Source organism: Lissotriton vulgaris, chromosome 4_1 (genome assembly GCF_964263255.1).
Source record: "Lissotriton vulgaris chromosome 4_1, aLisVul1.2, whole genome shotgun sequence".
Classification (NCBI taxonomy): domain Eukaryota; kingdom Metazoa; phylum Chordata; class Amphibia; order Caudata; family Salamandridae; genus Lissotriton; species Lissotriton vulgaris.
Window position 1 is genome coordinate 974,752,419 of NC_141691.1, and position 25,292 is coordinate 974,777,710.

A 25,292-nucleotide genomic window follows, 5' to 3' on the forward strand; every position below is an offset into this window, starting at 1 on the left:
ACCTTTTTGTGTAAATTTTCCCTCAAATGTTTGATTGACCAGCTCCATTTTTATCAGTCTTCTGAATAGTAGATGGTTTAAGTGCTCTCAGAGTTGGTCTGGGGCCTTTCCAGAGACGTGATCACTATATGTTGAGGGACCTGCCCCTAAAGTTAAGTCCCCTGAACTTTAGTTTGCAAATTGTGTGCACTATTGACTGGTCAAAGGTGCCCGATAGACACATAATGAGAGGAATCCTGCTGAATACATCAATCTTTCTTTTTGAGTAGACCTTGTGCACTGTCCAAAGTGCTTAAAATGTAACTCTATATGCAAACCGTATTATGCAAAGTGCCTTCATGTGCGTTTTAATCTGTACTCACTTCTTCCGGGTGAGGGACAATTTAGCTGACAAATTTTTACTCACTGCAGTCTGTCTGCGAATTTCTAAGACAGCTTGAGTACTCTACAAAGCAGCAGTCTAGGCACACCATGACTGTGATTCCAGTCAGCCAGACACAGTTGTTGGTTGGCAAGCACAGAAGTATATTCCAAAGCATGGGTACATTTGATCTGCCTTAACTAGGCTGTGCCAATGATATCATTGAAGTCAACTCGATCTAACTACTACCTGATGCCATAACCTAAAATGAACACGAATGAAACACATTGATTTTTTTTTTAAATCACTCAGTATAATACAGGGTCCTGACATTTTCTGAATTTGTCCTCGCTCACCATCCCAACTTATATCTGTATTTGTTGCTGGTATACTACAGAATGCCTAGTATACTACGGCTCTGTATTCCAGTGCAAATGCTTGCTTATACTTCATATTTTCAGAGCAGGTTGCTGTTTTTCCAACTGGTTTGATGCCCGATTGCCAGTCATGGTTTACATTGTGGTGTTTGTTCAGCATCCCCTAGAAGTTATGTAATACTATCACTTCAAAGAATAGAGAGAGGTATTGGGAGACTGGAGGTCAAAAATGAGCTGTCTGGTCTTATGGGCACAGGAAAAAGCTCAGTAGCCTGAAGTCCAGGGTGCTGCTTTTAAGGGTGAAGGGTCAGCGGAAAAAACAGGTATCAAGCCTGTCAAACATCCCCAACAGAATCTACAGAATTTTCTTGTAGCTATGGGCCATATGTACCATGCAAATTCGCAATCGCAAAGGCAGAAATTTGCAGAATTTCTGTTTTTTTAAAAATTTTGTTTTATTTATTTCCATAGTTGTATCAAGGTACAGTACATATTGTATTCATTCAGTTGATACGATTACAGACAAAAACAGTGTTTTCGATTCAGGAGTTACTTAACATTTGAACAGCAGATAATAATTCACTCATCACTCCTCCATATGGTCCTTAATGACACCCCAAATTAACATGCCTAATCGTTTTTCCAACCCCCTTCAGTGCACACAAACTCCATTCCATTTCATATATATTGTAAAGCTTGGCTCTCCAAAATTCAAATGTAGGTGCCTCTGGTTGAAGCCATTCCGTTGCATTACATAAACGCGCTACGGTCATGGCCATAAATAAAAAATATTTATACTTACATAATACATTATCATTTCCAACATTTTGCCCCCCTCCTAATAACATAAGCGCAGGAGAGATTCTAAACGAATTGTGTAGAACATTTGTAATAAAACTTTCTATACTGGTCAAAAAATGTACTAACTTAGGGCAATTAAAGAATATATGCAAAATATCTGCATCCGCCCCACCACAGCGGAAGCATTTACCATCATATTGTGTGCCCCAAGATGCCATCCGTTTTGGAGTGTAGTATAGCCTGAACACTGTCTTATATACTTGAGCCTTTAAATTAGCTGACAAGCATACCTCTTTTGCCATCGATATAGTGTTTTGAATGTCAAGTTCTGATTCCTCTAGCTGATTCTGCCAATACGTGTTATATTTCGGTCTATCATCAGTTCTATACTCCCTCAAAATCTGGTATAGCGTACCAATCCTCTTCCTAAAACGAATACCTTCCACTAATTTATTAGGGACGGGTTTGATTTGCTTCCTTAAACAAAAATCACGAATTTGAAGATATTTAAAAAATAGAGGATTGAGGCAACTTATATTTAGCAACTAAGTTTCCATAGGTAGCGAATATCGCATCAGTTTCATATAAGTCCCCAAATTTTCCAAAAGCTTTCTTTGACCACTCCTTTGCCACTCTATCCCAGAACACAGAAGGAAGTAATTTATCAGCATTGAAAGGGGTATAATATGTGATTCTCCCCAGCTTTATAAGTTTCCGTACTCTTCTCCAAACTTTAACACCATAGCAGCTATGGAACGTCCAGCTCCAGTGCTGGACGTTCCATTGCGCAGGTGCAGTTGGAACGTTCAACGGCCGACGGCAGCACTCCCGAGGTATTGGTGCCATCAGCCGCCGAACGTTAGAAGCACTTAAGGGGCTATAGGCCGAATCTAGTACCTTAAAGCGTGTATGTTTGTAATTTTGTAATTTGCAGAATTTTGGCCTTTGCGAATGCAAATTTGCTAAATGGAATGTATGAAGCAAAACTGGTGCAAAATAAGGAATCTCAAAATTTGCGATTCCTTATTTTGCAATTGCATTTAAGGAATCGCAAATTTCGCGATTCCTTAAATGCAATGTATGTAGCAAAAAAATTTAGCAAAATGCCCTTAAGGAATCGCAAATTACCACCAACTTCTAGTTGGTGGTAAGTTGCGAATTCCTTGAAAAATGCAAATTTTTTCATTTTTCAAAGTGCCATGTGACGCACATACATGCCCTTAGGGCACGGGTACTCATAGTGCGGCCCGCGGGCCAGCAGCGGCCCGGCAAGCCTTCCGTGGCGGCCCGCGAACCATGAGACATAGTACCCATGTTTACAAACACTGTCTGCAAACACTCTTCTGCTCTGTGGGGGCCGGGCAATTTATTCCGGCAAAGCCAGAGTGGAGCTGCAGGGGCGCCAAGAGGGTGTGAAATACAGCAATGCCCCATTCACATGCAAATGGTCTTTTTTTAAGACCTGTGAAATGCTCGGGTGGGGCTGTGTGTCTGTGCGCGCTGGGAAAGCAGGCTGGGAAAGCTGTCTCAGCCCGGATGGCACAGGCAGGGTGGGGTGACAGAGGGAGGTAGAGGGACAGAGACAGAGGGAGGGAAATGGAGACAGAGAAAGGGAGACAGAGAAAGGGAGACAGACAGAGGGAGGAGGGCGATGGATGAGGGTGACAGAGGGATGAGGGCGACGGAGTGCGGGAGGCACAGTGAGGGAAGGGGAGTTAGGGAAGGGGGAGTGAGGGGGTGAGGGAAGGGGAGTGAGGGAAGGGAGGGAGGGAAGGGAGTGAGGGAAGGGGGAGTGAGGGAAGGGAGTGAGGGAAGGGGAATGAGGGAGGGAGGGAGTGGGGGAAGGGGAGTGAGGGAGTGAGGGAAGGGAGTGAGGGAAGGGAGTGAGGGAAGGGAGTGAGGGAAGGGGAATGAGAGAAGGGAATGAGGGAAGGGAATGAGGGAAGGGAGTGCAGGAAGGGGAGTGAGAGAAGGGAGTGGGGGTGTGAGGAGAGGGGAGGGAGTGAGGGAAGGGGAGTGAGGGAAGGAAAGTAAGTTAGGGAGAGGGAGAATAGGGGGAAGGAGAGTGAGGGAAGGGAAGTGAGGGAGTGGGGGTAGGGGGGTGAGGGAAGGAGTGAGGGAATGAGGGAAGGGGAGTGGGGGAAGGGGAGAGAGGGAAAGGGAGTGAGGGAAGGGAGTGAGGTAAGGGGAGGGAGTGAGGGAGGGAGGGGTGAAGGAGGAGTGAGGGATGGGGAGGTAGGGAGTGAGGGAAGGGGAGTGAGGGAAGGGAGTGAGGGACGGAGTGTGGGGAGGGGGTGAGGGACGTGAGGGAGGGAGCGAGGAAAGGGGAGTGAGGGAACAGAGTGAGGGAAGAGGAGGGAGTGAGGGAGGGAAGGAGGGAGGGGTGATGGAGGGGCTGAGGGAAGGGGAGGGAGTGAGGGAAGGGAGTGAGGGAAGGGAGTTAGGAAGGGAGTGAGGGACGGGAGTGAGGGAAGGGAGTGAGGGAAGGGAATGAGGGAAGGGAAGGGGAGTGAGGGAAGGGGAGTGAGGGAAGGGGAGTGAGGGAAGGGGAGTGAGGGTAGGGAGTGAGGCGAGGGAGTGAGGCAAGGGAGTGGGGGAGGGAGGGAGGGAGGCAGGGAGGGAAGGAAGGGGAGTGAGGGAGTGAGGGAGTGAGGGAAGGGGAGTGAGGGAGGGGTTGAGGGAAAGGGATTGAGGGAGTGAGGGAAGGGGAGTGAGGGAAGGAGTGAGGGAAGGGGGGAGTGAGGGAAGAGGAATGAGGGAGGGAGTGAGGCTGTGAGGGGAGGGGAGTGAGGGAAGGGGAGTGTGGGAAGGGAGTGAGGGGAGGGGGGAGTGAGGGGGAATGAGGGAGGGAGTGAGGGAACAGGAGTGAGGGAGTGAGGGAAGGGGAGTGAGGGAATGAGGGGAAGGGGAGTGAGGGGAAGGGGAGTGAGGGAAGGGGAGTGATGGAGGGAGTGATGGAGGGAGTGAGGGAAGGGGAGTGAGGGAGGGAGAGAGGGAAGGGGAGGGAGTGAGGGTGAGGGAAGGGGAGTGAGGGAGGGAGAGGGGGAATAGGGGAAGGGGAGTGAGGGGAAGGGAAGCGGAGTGAGGGTGAGAGATGGAAGGAGAGGAAAGGAGAGGGAAGGGAGAGGGAGGAAGAGGGAGGGAGAAGGAAGGGGAGGGAGAGGGAAGGAGATGAAGGGAGAGGGAAGGAGAGAGGGAGAGGGAGTGAGACAGTCAGAATGAGGGTGAGATAGGGAGAGAAAGGGAATGAGAGGGAGTGAGACAGTCAGAGTGAGTGAGACAGAGGGAGACCGGGGAGAGAGAGAGGGAGATAGAGGGATGGAGGCAGAGAGAGATAGATAGAGGGAGGGAGTTAGAGAGATGGCCCATAGAAATGAATGGGAAAGTATTCCTTAATTGCGATTCGCAATTTGCTAATCGCAATGAAGGAATTCTAAGGAATCGCAAAAAAATGCGATTTTGTACATAGATACCCATTTGCGATTCTCAAATAGCGATTTCTTAATAATCGCTATTTGAGAATCGCAAATGGGTATCTTGATACATATGGCCCTATACATATTATTTTCCATCCCCCAAATCCTCCTTGAGATGGTCGGACTCGCTTGCTATATTTTCTAAATGAGTTTTATATAGACAGCTTTTCTGGGGCTGACTTTAGTTCCCAGTCCGCTACCGAACCAACTAGTACTAGTTGGTTAAAATGTTCAGGTTAGAGGTGGGTTTCTTCAGGAGTCAAGAAAAATGTGCATATTTCGAAGGGTCGGGGACCTCAGCTCTGAAAAGTACATCTGTTTACTGTTGTACAGCCGACTAAATCTTTGACAAACATGCCAAACATATCTCTGTTCAAGGGAAAACTGAAACCTCTGTGTAGGGTGGCTCTTTTGAAAGTTAAATTAAGAAATTAGAGGGTAAGTAGGAGTATTGTTCACCTGTGGAATATCCTTCTTCACAAAGACATTTGAATGAGTTATGGCACACAGAAGTGAGGGCCCAATTTATGAAAATACATTATATTCAATATGGTGCATTGATAGAGGTGTGTTCAGGAGTGGCCTTGTCAGGAACAGGAGAATTTGTCTGTGTAGTGATTGATACGTAAAATCGTTTCAAACTGTGTTGCTTTTTTCCAATTTATTCTTTCTCTTTACATTGTTTCTGAAAATATGGCTGACAGAGGCAGGCGTTCACACTTCAAACAAATTGTATGGGGGCGGGTATACAAATGAGATTTGTTATGTGATTAACATTTTTATAATGTAGTAATGAGCTGCTTTAATGAGGTTTATTAAACGGGACATAGCTGTGTGAATGGTGTATGAAATTGCTGTCTTAAATGTTTTATGTAATGATTTAATGACTTTTGCTGTAAGGGGGTTATCTTCATTGCTGAAATGCACATACATAAACAAACAGTAATACTGCTGACTTTGTATTGGTTAAAATAAAGCACAGCGAACTGGTAGCACGATTAAAAATCAGGAGCCAATTAGTGGTAATGATTGATGGAGTGACTTCACTCAAGTTGGATCTGGAACATGCGCTGCAAAGGGCTAGGTTCCGACCCGAGCTATATTTACATCCGGGTGCAATGTTTGCCTTTTGACTCCAATGTAAAAAACTGTGCATTGGAGTGATTTTCGTTAAATTCACTTCGCAGGCAGAGGTCAGTGACTAGAATTTATGAGTGTTCGCATTCAAAGAATATGGCAGACATATTGTGCTCACATAAAAAGCATTTAAGTAGAAATGCAGCAGGCTTCATTTTCATTAAGTCCATAAGATTTTCACAAGTACGGTGTTGTACAATGCCTTCAACATTGTGTAAGTTCACACTGGGCACGTGCTCAATAAGTAAAATAATAGGTGCAGGTGCCAAACGTTTTCCTCAGAAGCCCACAGCCGGAGATGACGTATGTCGTGATTACCAAACACCAAATCTGTGTAAAATTGATTCTACCTCATGCCTCTTTCTTCCACTGCTGTACACGTGCTGCCCCTTTATTCCACGATTGCAGGTTCGTTTTAATCCCTGCTTTCTCCATATTTCTCTGTTTTCCTTTTGCTTTGGGTCAAAGTCTGATAAGGAAATATAATTGCCTGACACTATCAATTAGTGCCGGTGGACCCAACCTGCAACCACTGGCTCAAATTAAGCACTGCTTTGAGAGAATATTACTGGTGCTATAATCACTTATACAAAGATATATATTAACATTGCGAACAGTATTGAGAACTCGGGGGCATATTATCAGCAACTAGCGATATTTATCGCTAAATAGGCTTAGCAACATTTTTTTATCGCCGGATTTTATCGCAGAGATAACGTGCTATTAGCAACGTTTATCTCTGAAGCGATAAAATGTCCGGCGATAAAGGCGGAATGCATGAATTTCGCTGTAAATCCAGCGATATTCAGGCATTATCGCTAACAGGGACTTAGCCTGAATATCCACCTCCCATTGGATATACAGGCTAAGAACTTGTCTGAGCAGGCGTTAGGTTTTGGAGATATTCGCGCTTAGCCCAAATATTTCCATCGCTACGCCTGCGTTGATAATAGGCGATAGCGATGTTAGCGACTGCTTTCAGTCGCTAACAGGTTGGGTACGCCCACTTTGCATGTCATTAGCGATAAATATCGCTGACATGCAAAGCGGGCCCAAAGCCGCTCGCTATCGCCTACAAGGTGTCGCTAACTGCTGTTAGCGACAGCTTGCTAATAGGGCAATAGAATTCTCGCCACTTAGCGGCCGAAAATGGCCGCTAAGCGGTGATAATCTCTTATCGCCCGCCTTGATAATATGCCCCTAGATTTCCTATGAGTGTGCACTGAGGTAAAATGGAGTCTTGTGGTCCCGTGAGAGTGTCCCTTACGAAATATTACTGTTGCTTCCTGCAACTCTACCCTGTCGGAACACTGATGCATGCAGGGTTCTATTACAGCAGTATGGTCTACAGCTTCTAATTTCCAGACCCTTAATCTGCATGAGTATTTAGTTATTTATTTATTTCATTAAAAAAGAAGTTAGAGCATTGTTCTGGTCTTGTTTTGCAAAGACACATGGTAGAGTCACATCAACACTATTACTGTGTTCTGGACACACGTGCATGCCCACTAACCACTATCTTCACAATTCTGCTGCACACACTCAAAAACTGATAATAAGGCATTTTATGGCAGGAAGCATAGGGCCACATTTAGAGTTGGTTGGCAAAGGAAAACGTCTTTGAATTCTGGAAGAAATGTGATGTCCATGGGAGAGCCAACCAAGTAAATATCTTCTGCCATAGGGATTTCAATTCATACGTATTTCATATTATTAATCTATGTATATCCACACTTTCTTACCATTTGAGATGTTCTGGGGTCAATCCACTAGGCATGAAAAAGTATTATGGTAATATTTCTATTCCGCATGAAAAGCCTGCAGCTTTGGCCAGAGATGCGAAGGGTTAACCCATTTTAATAAGCCAACCAAATTCAAACTGTGGTGTATCAGAGGTTAAATGTGTGTGTGTGGGGGGGCATGGCAGGCAGCTCATGGAGTAACAAACAATCGACAGCGCTCCTTGCAGAGCTGCCTGAAATCCTCCTGTGATCCTGCAGTGCCACCCCCCAAATCGGAGGTAAAGGAAAAACCATCAGCAGTAGGAGAACCCACTTTTACAAACAGATGCCCTGGAAAGTGCAACTGAGATACCAAATTGACTGAGAGCAACACGATCTACCAGGAAACTGTGCAACGGCCAAGCTCAATATGCTGGTCAAGCTGTGATGCAGAGAACAATAGACAACATCAAGGACATTGCTGAGGGAAGGAAGGAGGCAGAGTGGTGCTGGAGGTATGAATCGGCGCAAAGAATTATGGACTCCGTGATAAGCCTTCCAGCCACTCCACAGAGAGAAGCCAGAGGCAGATGGAGGTGCACAGCGGACTACATCAAAGAAGACACTGATTGATACTAAAACTGTGACTAGGCTCTGCCCGAGCACAAAGTGGTCCCCGTTGCGGGTGCGATTTGTCTCCCCCCAGGCTTCCTCATAGTCCCGCACACATTCACAGGTACATGAGACAAGTCATGTAACCAGTTACCATAGCACTAAAGAATAGCCCTAAACAGTAGATCAGCATGTGGTAGAGGCAATAGATCAAAAAATGATGTGCTGGGATACAGCACTCACTGTGATGGCCACAAGGAGTTTCCTGGTAATTGCAGAAAGGAGCCTCATGACAGAATTTTGCAAATCAGATAAGCCCTGATCTGAGACCAGCACTCTGAATAACTTGACATAGACAACGAAAACTGCTCCTTGTTTGATGGTCTAGAGAAAAGAGCTGAGATCAGGTAAGCAATAGAAATCCTGGCTGACCCATGGGATACTTCTGTACGCAAGACACTGAACATCGGGGCGGAAGGTGTCAGAAAGAGGGCATTTCCTAGCACACAATTGTAGAGCGGTGAGTGTAGAGTCTAACAGAATTGGTGATGAATAGCAAAAAGAGGCTCATGTCCTGTAGAAGGCACCCCACAGTAATGTGGCACTCGATGATGCAGCACATTAATTCTCTGATCCTGCATGTGAAACAGGTAAACCAAAACTGAAGGCCCCCAAGGAGCAAACAAGCATCACAGGACTTGAATTTCAAATATCACAATCTAATTCAACCGTAATTGGACTGAAACAGGGATGTAATGTTAGAAACCAAACCAATGTGCAGGCAGATTAATTGGACAGTATACCTGATGTCATACCTTCAACCAGGAAGATTGTGGTAGCAAAAATGATATCAGGAATTATGTTACTCATATTAATTCCATGCTACAATCTGCAAAACGGAAGTGCACTGTGTGTGGGAAATGTCATGTTCAAGAGGGCCGCTAGTAGTGGAACTGCTGGCATGAACGCGTTCAAGGAAGGAAACATTCATGTTATCAGATATAGACTCCAATCTAGGATGGCCGCCGCTGTGAATACAAGGTTAAGGAGTGCTTAATCTCGCGAGATGTCATCCTAACATAAAATCTGGCCAGAGAGTATACAGAGACAGCAAAATGTGGGGTGAGCGTCTACTATTCTAGTGTTTCAGTAAGAGTGAGATCTGGCACTTCAGCTGTCATTGCCAAGTATTAGGAGTAGACCCATGGTGCCTGGACTGGTCTCTGAAGGACACCATATTTTGGAGAAACCTAGAGAGTGTGCACAACGCCTCTAGTGGTGCCACTAACTTGTGGCACCACTAGAGGCGATGGAGCTGCATGTTGTGGGTTGAGCAGTGGACTCTTGGGAAGCAATTATTGTTGAGGGTTGTATAAACCTCAGATTCCTTGAGTGACTAGTTTCTATCACTCAGTATTTAATTTTGTGAAATTACATTTGCCTAACCAGTCCTTTTCATGGTCCCATTGATAAGTGGGCATCATTTTTCTGAATGCAGTAACTTCACAGTGTGTTCTATTGTATGATTTTGAGATTAAATACACAACCAACAAATGTATTCATGCATCTAAGGTTCATACACAATTCATTATTGATGTACTTATGAGTGTGACTTCATTACTGGTTTATGCATTTCTCAAGAGAAGAAGCATAAGAAATGTTTTAACAGTTGAATTATATGTCAAAATGTTTCTAATTATCTGTCAAAATGTTTCGTTTTGATATATCACTGTGAGGAGAATATTGCATGAGTCTTGCAGTACTCCTTCATTCTTGTTTGTTGCCATTAGTGTCTTAGATCTCCCTCCCTGGTGTCCCTGACCTAATTCCTTTCCCCTTCTAGCCACTTTGTAACACTGTTCTCTTGTAACAAGAGTCGGAGTTGGAATGTGGGCTCCTGGGATTGGGGTACTGTTCCTGAGGATTCCATGCTGTGACAGAATAGTAGACCCACAAATTGCTTGATCCTCCTGAGCAGTACCAACCAGAATTGCCTACTTAGATGATCTATGCTCCATGGTAGGAGAATTAAAAAGGGAAATGATCGCATCTCGAGATGAGACTACTACCTTAGTAGCCAGAGTAGACCAACTACAGACCGGACTATAATCCACACATCACAGGACCAACCGGTATCGAGTCCTAGTAACCTTAATCCTCCATTAGTGGCAGTGACTGTTCCTTCTGCACTTCCTTTTGCCCCATCTGAATACTTTTTAGGAGATCCAGATAAAGCACATGTCCTCCTTACACAAGTACAGTAGCATTTTATGGCACACTCACAATCATTTCCAGACACCCAGTCCAGCATTGACTTTTTAATCTCCTACTTGGGAGAGGATGCAGCAGCTTTGGCTATGCCACTAGTTAACAAAGACCCATTATACCATTGGTCCAGATTTAAACATGAGTTCCAGAAGGTGTTCGATAGGTGTACTATTACAATGTCTGCAGACAATGAATTTTTGGAGCTACGCTAGGGCAGTAAAGACCTGGTTTCCTATTTAACAGAATTCAGTCAGTTAGTGGCGGAAACTGGGTGACCTGAAGAGAAAACAGGAGCCCTCTATTAGAGAGTGTTAAGACTGAGATGAAATCAAAGACATGCTGGCACAGATTGAACCCCAGCCTACTACTTGATCTGATCTAATTGATTTGACCTTACAACTGAATCATAGGTTGGCAGAGTGAAAAGGAGAAAAGAAGAAAGTAGAAACTAAGACATTCTACAGATCAAGACCCAGTCCTGTAGTGAATACCCCAGAAGCAATGGAAATTGGAGGGGTTCATGGTACACTATCTAAAGAAGAAATAGTCTCTTGCCATAAGAAAGGCTTGTGTCTGTTTTGTGGGAAGAAAGGCCATTTCATTAGGGACTGTCCCACATGTTCCAAATCCAATAAACACATAGGGGTGGAAATTAAAACGTTGGATCAAAGAATACAACCGGTGGAAGCCATGACTGATTCTGGGGCTATCGGTATTTTCATTGATTCCAAATACTTGCTGCAGTTACAATTCCGATGTAAAATTATGACTGCTCCACTAGTAGAACATTTTTTGGAGAAATCACATGGACCTATTGATATGAAATGGTTTGTGCTTGAGGTTGTTAGAAACTCAAAACATAGACAAAATGTGGATCGTCTGCTTACATTAAAAGAAAATAAGTGGATTTGGTCAGCCAGAACAGTGGAAAAGGGACTTAACTCCTATGTGGAATGGCAAACCTTAGCCACCCTGTAAGGACCTTCATTATCCATACTATATGTGACAAACAGCGTGTGTGGATTGGTGGGATAGTCTTTCTTTGAGGATGGTTTTGACCTATTTACAATACTTCTACTGGTCACAGGGCTACCAAGTGAATAGTCTTTGTGTACAAGATTGTTCAGCAGTCTGAATAAAGATAATATGTATTAATGCTTTGGTTATAGAATGTGTCAAACATACTTTTTGGATTGGAAGGTTGTGACACGAAGATGCCCTCGGGTTATCTGTAACTGATTGTATTACCTAATACTTTGATTCGGGAATAATTCCAATATGGCCTCCATTTTTAGTCGAAATTACGTGATGACAAGTTTTGCTGTCACCGTATTTTAAGGTTTCTGTAATATGAGGCTTGTGTGACAGAGAATATATCGACTATAGTGCTCCAGAACAATTGGCCGTTACTGTTCTAGTCTAAATTACGTGCAGACAAGTTACGCTATTACCGCACCTATTGGTGTTCATAATAAGAGGTTTGTGTGACAAAAAAAAGATACAGACTTTATTTATCCAGAATAAATTAGAGAACGAGGAGACTTTTGAGCTGTTTGGTGTTACATTATATGATGAACTTATAATATGTAGCTGGCAGACCATATTTTCAATATGGCCGCCTTTGTTTTTGGAATAGGATGACGTGCCTATCAGGCATGCGTGCAAGGTTAAAGGTCAAGCTGCGATACCGCGGGCTTGCAGATGCCGGAACTTTGAATGTCGGACTTTTGATTGAATCATATGCTGCCGTATTCAAGTAAGGTATAAGTGTGTAGGAAGGCTGTATTGTACAACTGGGATGTTACTTAAGAGAATAGATGTTTATGAGTTTTAAACATTCAGTGTTTTTTGTTGTTTGATTTTTAGAAGTACTGAAGAATACCACTAGTAGTTATTCGAGAGAAGATATTTCTAAATTGGAGGTAAGAATGAGCCTTAACATAGGTGCCAATTGGGTTTAAGGAGTTTTGAGCCACACACAGTTCCAATGTGATGTTGGATGTGATGTTTTGTTTTAGGATTAAGTGATCAAGAGATATCCAACGTTTCGAGTGAGTATTGATAAGACACATGTTAAACACGTGTTTTGGTGTTGATTGAGGATTTGGAGATGCTTTCTGGGTCACTGGCTGTTTATAATTTGGAGACCCTATCACTTGGGTTGTGGTCTTTACATTCAAGTTATGATACATATTTGAGGTACACTTTTATGTAATGTAAGCAGACGATCGTTTGTATTTTGCATTTGAACTCAAGGAGGTTTCAATATGATTATATGTAACTTTATTGATATTGTATGTTTTATGCTAGATTTTGGGTGCGTCTATCGTCCTGAGGATGGTCTCGTGGAATTAATTGTGTTTGAGACCGAAACGTCGAAGCTATTACACCATTTGTGTTCTTATGAAGGTACCAATGGAAACAAAATGAATTGTATGAACATTATGAAGTATCAGTAATGTATGGTGAATTATGTACATTGTTCATACAAGTGAACAAAGGGTGTAAGACACTACTGTAGAAACTGTATGAACTGGGAGTGTAGTAACCAGGTTGCCTTATATGATATGAGTTACATGATGTGTATGTTCCTCCCACAAAATACTAATTTGATAACCTTTATTGAATTGAATTTATGATAAAAAGAAACGTTTTTGAAAGAAGCTTGTCTCGTGTTCAAAAAATTGTATGTTCACGTTTGTGACAACATTTAAATAATATGTGCTAAAGTGAATGAGTCCTCAAGGATCATCTTCTATGTTACTGCAGTTACAATTAGCCACATGTAATAATATTCAACCCAAAATGGTCCATGCTGTTGATGGTACCATGTTATCTTCCGGACCTTTTACAGAACATAATGTATTGGTAACGCTCCACTGTAAAGGACAACAAGTACATCACCAGGAACAGACTCAGTTCGATGTTATAGATGCTCCTCAATTCAAGTCAATACTGGGTATGCCATAGTTAACTCTTCATAATCCTTCCATTTATTGGAATTATAGAAGCATAGAGTTTCTGTCAACCTTTTGTTGTGAAGTGTGTAATTATTCACACAAGGCAGAATCTGTTAGTACCCATTTGCATCATACCTTTACAACAGCAGCTGAAAAAGAGATAACTCTGCCTGCACAATACTCCCAAAATGTTGATTTGTTTAGTCAAAGCAATGTGGAAAAACTGCCACCACATCATTCCTGTGATTGCCAGATAGATCTTGGCTTAGGTGCTAAAGCTCCATGCAGTCGCATATACGCACTCACAGAGAAAGAAAACCAACATCTGAAAGAATACTTAGAAAAATAGATTCATATGTCCCTCAAAATCACTAGCAGCTTCTACCTTTATTTTTGATACCTAAAGCCAATGGGGAGCTATGTTCTTCTATTGATTACAGGCCTTTGAATGGGATAACCGTTAAAAATCGGTATCTACTTCCACTTATTTCAGTACTCTTGGATCAGGTGCAATCTACGAAATGATATACCCTACTGGATCAAAGAGGAGACTAACATTAGGTTTTGCATCAGAGAAGGAGTTTAGTGGAAGACGGCTTTCCGCACAAGATTTACATTACACAAATATTGTGTAATGCCCTTTGGGTTGTGTAATGCCCAGTGGCATCCCAATATTTCTTGAATGAATTGCTGAGAACCTACCTAGACCAGTTTGTAATCGTCTGTATAGATGGCATTCCAATTTACTTCCAAACAGAAAAGGACCATGTGCAACACCTTAAAAACATTTGAAGACCTTGAGTCAACATGGTCTTTATTGCAAACTATCAAAGTGTGAATTCCATGTAACAGCATTGACTTTTTCTGGGGTTTATTGTAACTCCACAATGGTTGAAAATGTCAGAAAGGAAGCTACAAGCTGTCATGGACTGGACAACTCCACAGAAGGTCAAGGATATACAGATGTTTTTGGGGTGTGTGGATTTCTATCGCCATTTTAAACCTCAGTTTTCAGCAATACTAGCCCTCGTTACAAGGTTGTTTCGTAAAAACCCATTTTTCAGTGGTCTTCAGAATTCGAGAAGGTCTTCCTTGCTTATAGGGAAGCTTTCACTTCAGCAACCGTTCTGCCTCAACCAGATGTAAACAACTCTTTATAGTAAAAGCAGATGCTTCGAATGAAGCTATGGGAGCAATTTTGTCTCAAAGCCATACCGAAACAGGGCAACTGCATCCAGTGGCATATGTGTCTAAAAGATTAAATGCAGCAGCACTTAACTATACAACAGCACAGATAGAAATGCTAGCTATCCGCATGGACATTAAGGACTGGAGGCATTATCTTCTGTGGACCAAATTTCCTGTCATAGTATATACAGATTACCGAAACCTACAATTTCTGAAATCTGCTAAAGCCTTAACCCCTCGCCAATTACCTTGGTCACTTTTTTCTCAGAATTTGACTTTGTGATTCCTTCTGGCCAGGATCAGAAAATAGAAAGGCTGCCTCCTTGTACAAATACATTGAGGAGGACTCGCCACAAAAAGTAGCGATGTTGTCTCTTATTATACCACCACAGCACATAATAGGGGCTGACACTATTCACAGTATACTTGATGATATTCAAAAGGCCATTCCTTTAGGGGAAATTCCTAATGGGTATTATAAGAGCACCCAGGCAGAGTGAAAACACAAGAAATTGTCTTATGCCACATTTGGTGACCTGAACTGCTTTTAATTGCTTATTAATTGTAAAGAGCGTGTGTTAAATCCAGCAAACTTTTAGTAGTTGCCTGTTATCACATTGTGTTAAAGGCTATGGGCAGGTATTTTTATTACATTTATTCTCATTGATTACGCTAGTAGGCAAGGGTTTTGACATTGGTCACCCACTCTGACATACCATGAGGGTTTTCACTGTGATGATTCTTGTTAGCCCTTGTTGAGGGGGCTGCTATTGAAAATATAACATTTGGTAATTAATAATTGACGGGCGCAAGTGAGGAGTGTGTTCTGTCCTGCGTTGGTTTAAAATGCATCCCTCTGATATTAAAAACACAATTAACACTATAGCGGTGTCTGTTACAAATACATCCTTGCTTGCACAGGTGAAGATTCCTGTGATCTCCAATGCTCAAAAACAAAAAGTGAATGAAGAGTGCGCATGCAATTACCAAAGTAATTCTATCTTGATTGATTACTAAGGTTCCAGCGAACGCACTCTAGGGCCTCTCAAACTGTGTGTGCTCACCCGGATATAAAAAACAGGGCCTCGGATGGGCCACCTGCTTGGAGGGCCCATCCCGCCCTAAAATGTGGGAAAAGACTACTCCTTACCGTGATAAATGCTTCAGCTGAAAGCCTAATGCTTGCTTTCCAACATAAAACAACGCTAAGCGACTCACCTAAAACTACCTTACATCCATCTACCTATCAGCCATGGAACAACTCAATTTGGAACACTTGGAAACACAACTAACATCCAGTACAAATCTGGAAAGCATACATTCTTTTCAAAATCTATATGAGTGGCTACAGGAAGCTTTTGACATCCTGATACCACTCAAAACCACACAACAGAACAAAAGAAAAAAAGCGCCTTGGATAAACATAGAAATAAAAGACATAAAACAACAAATTAGAAAGCTGCAACGTACCTGCCTCAAAACAAACGCCAAACAAGACATACTTCACCTACAGAAAATTTACAGATTAGACAAGTCTGCCATCAAAAAAGCTAAGAAAATGTACTATTCAGACAGAATTCAAACGCTAAATGTGCAAATAAAAAATTCTATAAAATACTCAATGAATTTCGCAAACCAAATTGCCTAGAAGGAACTCATCCTGTTGCTGAAGATTTCACAGACAATCTGGCAAATCATTACACGGACAAAGCAGACACATTGGAATCGTACTTAAAACAGAAACAAAGAACCAGCACTTACCCTTGTACAAAATAACAATCCAAGAATGCTCTAATCAAGCCTCTCCGTTCCTTCCAACACATCTCACACGATGAATTTATGAACCTGGTCAAAGCAAGCAGGCCTGCCGGCAGCCCTTCTGACACCTGTCCGCCACAAACTTTCAAGACAATTCTTTTAACAACCTCTGCTGCCACTCCAGTAAGAAGAATCATCAACGATTCCTTAACTACTGGAATATTTCCAGAAGAACTCAAAAAATCATACATACGCCCTTTACTGAAGAAAACAAACTTGGACCCGCTGAATCGTGACAACTACAGACCAATTACAACTGGACCGTTCTTGGGCAAACTGATAGAAATAGCAGGGCTCGCCCAGATGTCACAGTTCATTGAAGAGAATGACATACTTTCAGACTTCCAAACAGGATTCCTTCCGGGAAGAGGCACTGAATCTGCCCTCCTTGCCATCTGAGATGACCTAAAGAATACAGTTGACCGAGCGGGGTTGCTGCGCTACTCTTCTTGGACCTCTCAGCTGCCTTTGACACGGTTGACCATGACACTCTGAAACAAAGACTCTATGAAGCCGGCATAGAGGGAACTGCTTTAGACTGGATAGCGTCCTACCTTCCAAACAGAACTAATGTCATCCATACTACACCTTTCTCGTCCAAACCATCCTCCACAAAAGCTGGGGTCCCTCAAGGTTCTATCATCCCACCAATGCTTTTCAACATCTACATGAAGTCATTACCAGTACTGATCAATAAATTTCACCTCACGTGCTATAACTATGCAGATGACACGCAAATACTCCTTTAACTTGTATGCCCCAAAGACATTGGAAAATCACCAATTTTCAGCTGTCTCAGAGCCGTGGATCAGTGGATGACCTGGAGCAATCTCAAATTGAATGCTTCAAAAACTGAAATACTCACATGTGGCGATTGGAAACATTACAACCCGCTTGCTGCATGGCCTAATGAACTGGGATTACTGCCTAAAGTATCGAAGGAAGAAATGAAACCTTGGAATGACCATGGACTCCAAGCTGTCGATGAATGCCCAAGTGGATAAACTAGCAAGATCAAGCTTTGCTACTATAAAATGCTGCAACGAATGTTCCCTCATTTGGGATTTCCACACAAGGTCAAAGCTACCATCTCCCTTGTTCTATCCAAACTCGATTATGCCAATAGCCTCTACCACGGATCACCTTTAACGTCCATGAAAAGACTACAATGGATTTAGAACTCGGCTGCCAGACTACTCTTGCATATCAAACCGCGAGACCACATCTCCCCTACCTTGAAAGCCCTGCATTGGTTAACGGTTGCCAGAAGATCCACGTTCAGGCTGCTTTGTATCACCCACAAAGCAATACATGGAATGGGACCGCACTTCATCAGGAATAAAATCACCAAACACATGCAACAAAGGAACCTCCGCTCTAAAGGAGCATCTCGTCTCAAAATCCCACCATACAAGAAAAAAAACATGGGTGGCACATCCTTCTCTGTTCAAGCAGCCAAACTATGGAAATCTTTACCCCCCAACATAAGGTCCACCGATAACCACCTTATCTTCAGAAAACTACTCAAGATTTGGCTCTTCCCCACATAAGCACAATATGCAAACAGAAATTTACAGCATATCCCTCTGTATACAAGCATTTTTATTTTCACTATAAATATGTACCTATTTGTGTGTATTACTTTGCATAAACATGTAAAATAATTATGTTGTTGAGAGAAAAAATAATAATATCAAATAAATAAAAATCATCTTTGGTCTACATGTGCATGCTTCCATTGTGCATCTATATACCTTCCATGTTCTTGGATCTGTGTGTCTGTTACTTTTCTCCTGAAAAAGCATTTCCAATGCACTACCCTATTTCTCACCCTGTGCCACTATCAATATCTTTAATCTACATATACTTACCTCCTTTATGTATCTATATACTTTCAATGTAATTATGGATCTATATATTTATCACTTTCTTCTAATTTAGCATTTCCAATGCACTACCCTATTTCTCAGCCTATACTTCGCTCAATATATCTTCTAGCCCAACCTTCTGACTCATCTCAAACTTCTTCTACTACTTCCAATGCAATACCCTATCTCTCATCCTATATATCTATCAATATATCCTCTATATCCACTCTCTCATTTATCCCAAACCCAATACCACTACTATGATTGCCAAAATAACTCTTTCTGGACTCTCTCCTACTCTACCTTTCCTTGTATCACCTGACACCTCTTTTACTATACCGATCCCCAAAAACAAACCTTTCTAAACTCCTTCCTCTGAGTCCTCCCCTCCAAAACTCCTTTTTACTCATCCGAAAGCCTCCTCCTATTGCTACGACCAAAAAAAAAAATCTTTCACTTTTATCCCTCCACTATCCTTTTCAATCGAAATGAACAGATTAACATGTTCACTTCTCAAATTCCATATCAAACTATACTAATATACTATCCAAATAACTGAATAACATATCCACTACTCAAATTACTTCATATTTTTTTTTACTATACTCATTTTCAACAGTAATATGGGTTCCGGAGTGGCGTGCTACTCGCCAGAAAAGCGATTCAACACCCATCAGGGGTAAGAAGTGCTATATGAATGCAAATCTTTCTTCCCCTTTTATCCCTCCACTATCCTTCTCACTCCAAGTAACTGAATAATATCCACCACTGAAATTACTTCATATTTCACCATAATTATTCACCACTAATCATTTGTATTCTTCCTAAATAGCGTGCGTCAACACGCGCTATATAAATACAAACCTTTGTCCTCCTCTATCCTTCAGCTATCATTCCAAATCCAAATAACTGACTAAACTATCCACCACTTAAAATATACTTGCATGTTTCACTATACTAATTCAACATTAATCCTCTATGGGTCCCGGAGTAGTGTGCTACTCTCGGAAAAAGCGCTTTGACGCCTCTTGAGGGGTAGTAGGCACTATATAAATGCAATTACAATACAATTACAATCTATGAGCCCAAGCCAAGGCAAATCGTTCCAGACCATTAGGGATTCTCACCCTGTGAAAACCACAGAAAGAAAGGCACATTGTTCCAGACCGAAAGGAAATCTCACCCTGTGAAACCCCCAGAAAGAATGTGGGAAGATATTTCTGTTGATTTTATGGTTGGGTTAGGGGTATACAAAAGATACAACACAAATCATGGTGGTAGTGGATAGGTTATAAAAAATGTCACATTTTGTTGCTTGTATCGAAGTTCCCAGTGCCCCTCCTTTATCCCAGTTAATGCTAGAACATGTAGTTTGCTGACATGGCCTTCCACGCACAAACATGTCTAACTGAGGACCTCAGTTTACATCGCAGTTTTGGAAGGCCTGATGTGCTACTTTGGGGATCAAATCAGGCTTGTACACTTTTTTTCACCCACAAACTGATGGGCAAATTAAAAGGGTCAATCAGTGTATCAAACAATGCTTCCTCTGTTTCCTCTAAGATAACCCTCGAGCATGGAAGGAGATGCTTTGGCTTTCAGTGTTTGCATACAATGTATTTCCTCATTCCTCCACTGGGTTCTCTACTTTTTTGCCACTTGTGAGTCTCATCCTCATTAGTTTCTTCCATTATTGATACTATATCATCAACATTCTGTGCCACAGTTAGCATCACATTTTCAAAAGTTGTCTTGTAATGCTAAGCAAACTTGCAAGCATGTCTTAGCTGCTAAAGAACAATATAAAAGGTTCACTGATAAGAAGAGACAAAAGGGACTACAATACGAAGAAGGTGACAAGGTCTGGTTGTCAACCAGGAATTTAAAATTCAAAACAATTTGTGGGGCCATTTAAGATAATCAAAAAGATTACCTGCATCTATGGAAAGTTTATCCAGTGTTCCACACATCCCTCCTCAAATCTGCCTCAGATAAAGCTTCATGCTCCCCCTGTTTATATTACTGGTTCCCCAGAGTGAAAGCCATCAAGTATATGCGCAGACGCAATGGTTATGTATCATACCTAATATCTTAGGCTGGATATGGTCTGGAAAATGACTCATGGGAACCTGCTCACTCAGTCAAAGCCTCTTGTTTGGTTTGTTATTTTTTGGCTACCTGTAAAACTGCTGCCACACTGTATGTGCTTAGTAGGGGGGTACTGCCAGGAATTTCGGGACCTGTGCTCATTACGTACTTCAATCTGAAAAATGAGAGTACAATCATGTGGGAAATGTCAAGTTCAAGGGGGCTGCAAATGGTGAAATTGCAGTAATGAATGCATTCAAGGAAGAAAACATTAATGCTATCAGATATAGAGTCCAGTCTAAGATGTCCACTTCTGTGTATGCAAGGCTAAGGAATACACTTAATCTTGGGAGATGGTGTCCTATCAGAAATTCTGGCCAGACAGTAAATAGAGATGCCAAAAGCAGGACGAGCATCTACTATTCTGATGTTTCAATGAGAGTTGCCTTTTCAGTGTCGTTGGCAAGTATCACAAGTAGACCAATGGTGCCTGTACTGGTCCCCGAAGAGCACCATATTTCGTAGAACTCTAGCGATCATGCAATACTCAGATCGCATCTCATTTAGCTGTGTGAAGTATTTGCGTGTTCTCTGGTATGGTAAACTTTGGCAGCCCATTCTCATGTCGGGGAGGCATTTTGGACACACGCTTGTTTTCTATGTTTTGTGGAGTTGCGCTCATCCGACTGTAACTTGTGATGCAGGTACTGGCGATGGACGGTGCGTGGTGGGTTGAGCAGTGGACTGTTGGGAAGCAATTATTACCCGAGGGTTGTATAAGCCTCATATTCTTTGCGTGACATGTTTTTATTGCTGCTCACTATTTAATTTTGTGTTATTACCTTTGCCTTAATAGATCTTTTGACTTTTCTTATTGATGAACGGGCATAGCTTTTTCTGAATGCAGCACCTGCACAGTGTGTTCTATTGTATGATTATCTTTCTAGGAAAAATGGGGCCCCTGCCTTACAGGATAAACCCTAGCAAGGTAAAGTATTTTTTGGAAAATGGAATGTGCACACCGGGTTATGTGTACTGGTAATTCATGAGTAACTTAGACATGTATTTTATAATAACTCATTTTCCACCCATAGAGATCTGATAGATGTTATTTATTTTTTATGAATATTTGATATTTCTTCTTTGTAGTTATGTTTCTAGTTTTTCCTTTTTTTCTTATTTTATCTTTTTTACATATATATACTCTTACTTTTTTAATTTACAAAAGACATTCTTACATACAAAACATTGGGATAATTTCACATAAAATCTGTTTTCTTTAAAACAACATCATCTCTGTTTGAAACTTAATATAAACGCAGAATTAATTCCTTCAACGCGTTTCGGCGGTCGCCTTCCTCAGGAAATCTGCCTTGTTCTTTGCTATAATAACCGTGGCTAAAATGATGAAAAAGTAATACTTTAGTATTTATCTTATGCACAGATTTATTTAATCTTCATGTCTAACTGTTTACTTCATTCTGTTGTATCTCTATACATAATTATATCCTTATCTGTTACATTTATGCAAGTCCCTAAGCGATCAGTAAGCCCTCACTGGCTAGGTGCTGTCATATCTACATACATATGCATTTTTTATACACACCATGTACATACTAATCATCTATTTCATTTTCTCTGTATTGTTCTATACAGTAAGTACATTTATGTCAGATTTACTTTTTTTTGACTCATTAAACATCATAATTTGGCCTATTGCTTGCAGATGGGAGCTTCAAGGGTAAAAAACAAGACTTATCAGGTGTCTAAGGAGCCCAGGGCAAGTAACCCAAAAGGGAGAAAATCCTTCCCTTGAAGATGTGTCCCGTTTTTACTAGATCTTATACTAGTAAAGATAGTAGCATTCTAGTACCTTGTTTGTAAGGGCGTCGGGGCTTCCAATAGATTTATTTTTACACTTGTACCAGATTTAACAAGGAACCGGGTCTTTGTTTCTGAAAGAAGGGGGGATATATCTGTCAGCACCTTTTTCTTTACTTAAAGATTGTTATATTTCTATCCCGCTGCCTGAATTACCTCAAGTGTTAGTTATCCTTAACTGTACTTGGCTGTCTATCCGTCTTGTATCCAAAATGACAAAACTGCTTCTATTTTGTCAAAACAGGTGCTCAGGGTATAAAGGTTATTTCCTGCATAGGAGGACACAAGGACATCGGTTTCTATTTGAATCTGCGGGTGTTATTACACATTGTATCCATTGTGTCGATCTAGCGTAATTTACCTGTAGATAGTCAGTTGTAAAGGCCTGCACTCAAGATGGCAGTGATATATGACCTATGACAAGAGGCACAGTAACATCGTTTTAATTTCAAATTTCAACAATTTTCAAGGCTGTTTACTCTTATTAGTTTGGCCAGCTCAAAAGATTTTACTTCTTGATAGCCCCGGATATTACTTCTTTACAATTAACCATCTGTCTAAAAAGGGGAAGAGAGAGTATATACTTGGCTATTCATCTCTCTTCCCCTTTTTAGACAGATGGTTAATTGTAAAGAAGTAATATCCGGGGCTATCAAGAAGTAAAATCTTTTGAGCTGGCCAAACTAATAAGAGTAAACAGCCTTGAAAATCTACTTAAGGTAAGGGCTGTGCCATTTCAAACAGAGTTTAGCATACCGATTTAATACTTGAAATTTGAAATTAAAACGATGTTACTGTGCCTCTTGTCATAGGTCATGTATCACTGCCATATTGAGTGCAGGCCTTTACAACTTTTTGGGCAACCAGACTTCAAACCCGGCTAAACTGAAAGAGGCAGAATATTTAGCGGAGCAAACTGACTATCTACAGGTAAATTACGCTAGATCGACACAATGGATACAATGTGTATTAACACCCGCAGATTCAAATAGAAACCGATGTCCTTGTGTCCTCCTATGCAGGAAATAACCTTTATACCCTGAGCACCTGTTTTGACAAAATAGAAGCAGTTTTGTCATTTTGGATACAAGACGGATAGACAGCCAAGTACAGTTAAGGATAACTAACACTTGAGGTAATTCAGGCAGCGGGATAGAAATATAACAATCTTTAAGTAAAGAAAAAGGTGTTGACAGATATATCCCCCCTTCTTTCAGAAACAAAGACCCGGTTCCTTGTTAAATCTTGTACAAGTGTAAAAATAAATCTATTGGAAGCCCCGACGCCCTTACAAACAAGGTACTAGAATGCTACTATCTTTACTAGTATAAGATCTAGTAAAAACGGGACACATCTTCAAGGGAAGGATTTTCTCCCTTTTGGGTTACTTGCCCTGGGCTCCTTAGACACCTGATAAGTCTTGTTTTTTACCCTTGAAGCTCCCATCTGCAAGCAATAGGCCAAATTATGATGTTTAATGAGTCAAAAAAAAGTAAATCTGACATAAATGTACTTACTGTATAGAACAATACAGAGAAAATGAAATAGATGATTAGTATGTACATGGTGTGTATAAAAAATGCATATGTATGTAGATATGACAGCACCTAGCCAGTGAGGGCTTACTGATCGCTTAGGGACTTGCATAAACGTAACAGATAAGGATATAATTATGTATAGAGATACAACAGAATGAAGTAAACAGTTAGACATGAAGATTAAATAAATCTGTGCATAAGATAAATACTAAAGTATTACTTTTTCATCATTTTAGCCACGGTTATTATAGCAAAGAACAAGGCAGATTTCCTGAGGAAGGCGACCGCCGAAACGCGTTGAAGGAATTAATTCTGCGTTTATATTAAGTTTCAAACAGAGATGATGTTGTTTTAAAGAAAACAGATTTTATGTGAAATTATCCCAATGTTTTGTATGTAAAAATGTCTTTTGTAAATTAAAAAAGTAAGAGTATATATATGTAAAAAAGATAAAATAAGAAAAAAAGGAAAAACTAGAAACATAACTACAAAGAAGAAATATCAAATATACATAAAAAATAAATAACATCTATCAGATATCTATGGGTGGAAAATGAGTTATTATAAAATACATGTCTAAGTTACTCATGAATTACCAGTACACATAACCCGGTGTGCACATTCCATTTTCCAAAAAACTATTGTATGATTATGCCTTTAAATACGAAACCAACAAATGTACTCATGCATCTAAGGTTGATACACAATTTGTTATTAATGTACGTATGAGTGTGACTTCTTTATGACTTTCCTCTGAAGAGAAAGAGTGGAAGAAATGAGCAGGAGAAATGATTTAACCATTGAATTATATGGCAAAATGTTACCTTTTGTTCTATCACTATGAGGAGAGTATTGCATGAGACTTGCAAGACTCCTTGTTGGTAGCCTGGTGTTTCAAATCTCCCTCCCTTGTGCACAAACCCTAATTCCTTTCCCTCATGTAGCCACTCTATTACTCTGTTTTCTTGGAAACAGAGTGAGTCAGAACTGCTGGAAGAAGAGCCTCTGTGAGGTACCATTCCTGAGAATCTCATGCCGTGGCAAATGGGCATGGTGAATATCGACATAAGACTGCTGCATGATGATCGGGGTAGTTTAATAGGGTCAAGCAAACAGGAAAATTCAATAGGAGAATTGCAACCCTTCATGTATACCCTATAGAAAACAGCACAAGATATAATACACAAGGTACTTGTAA